This window comes from Sinocyclocheilus anshuiensis, unplaced genomic scaffold (genome assembly GCF_001515605.1).
Source record: "Sinocyclocheilus anshuiensis isolate Anshui unplaced genomic scaffold, SAMN03320099.WGS_v1.1 scaffold166, whole genome shotgun sequence".
NCBI classification, from domain to species: domain Eukaryota; kingdom Metazoa; phylum Chordata; class Actinopteri; order Cypriniformes; family Cyprinidae; genus Sinocyclocheilus; species Sinocyclocheilus anshuiensis.
The window spans coordinates 1872807-1874151 of NW_015546050.1; positions in this window are offsets into that span (position 1 = coordinate 1872807).

Genomic DNA, 1345 nt, shown 5'->3' on the forward strand with positions numbered 1-1345 from the left:
TTGAGTTGAATTACTGAAATAAATTAACTTTTCCACGACATTCTAATTTATTGAGATGCACCTGTATAAGCAGCTATGTCTAAAGCTCACGCTAAGACAAAGCATGCAAAGGGCGAGTGCAAGCCACGTTATAGGTTGTGTGTTCCTCCCTGCCCACGTTACATCACGAGTGCGGATACACACAGCCTGTGCGTGGTTTGCTTGGGAGCGAGGCACACAGAGTCAGCTCTTGAGGGGGCCGGCTGCCCGCATTGCGAGCGCCTCCCACTGCGTACGCTTCGCTCCTGGAGGGCTCTCTTTGAGTAGGGAGACTTCGCCAGCGTTCCTCACGGTGCTGGCCCCGCTTCCGTCGAGTCGGAGCGGCTGCTGCATTCATGGGGTTCGCAGTTGGATCTGGCGGAGGGAATGGAGACGGGCGAGTCCCTATCTCCTTCCTCACCCACCAGATCCAGTGCCCGATCTCTGGGTTCAGAAGCCCGTTCTGCGGCTACTTCCTCCCGGGGTGACGGCTCGACGCTTCTCCTGTCTTCCTCCGAGGAGGTTGACGTGGGGGACGTCGAAGAGGTTTCGCCCCCTCAATCGCCCCAATATGAGGAGCTAGTGGAGGTGCTTACTCGTGCCGTGGCCAAATTAAAAAGCCCACCGAGAAGCAGGCCGAGCCGCAGCGAAACAGGTTGGATGAACGCTTCATGCGCGCGAAGCCACCACCTCCATGCCGGAGCCTGCCATTTTTCCCCGACCTTCAGGTGTCGAAGTCATGGGCCAGGCCTTTTAGGAGGGCACGATTTATCACTCCCGCCCGGAGCTGTGGAAGTTACGGGTGTGGCCCCTGAGGGGGCACAACTAGTAGCTTCTGGTCTCTCAACTGAGGTTGTTGAGACCATCCTCCAATCCAGCCCTTCTGGCCTGTTTGTCGACGCTGTCAATTCAGTCGTCAACAGAGACCAGGAGGCTCGTAAACAAGTGGTGGCGTTTCAGCGGTTCCTCCCTCGCCGTATTTCAGCTCCGGGGGCTGCTGGGCGGCAGCAGTCCCCACCGTGTACCAGCTCCTCACATAGGGAGACGCAAAAACAGAGCGTTGCCGCCCGTGTTCCCCCGCGTCGGGACCGGAGGCAGAAGCAGCGCTCTGGGTTGGGGGCCTCGAAGCCTAAGCCGGATCTGCAGACCGTCCTTCAGGCGAAGAGGTCCTCGACCAAACGGTCCTGACTATTTCAGTATAGGACTAGCGAGGGCAGGCCCTTCTGGGGCAGAGAGGATCACACCGCATTACACGGTGCCCATCTCCCCCCAGTGCCCTCGGGAGATCGTTCTGCCAACCCTGCCGGTGTTCCAGGGCGCAGCGGTC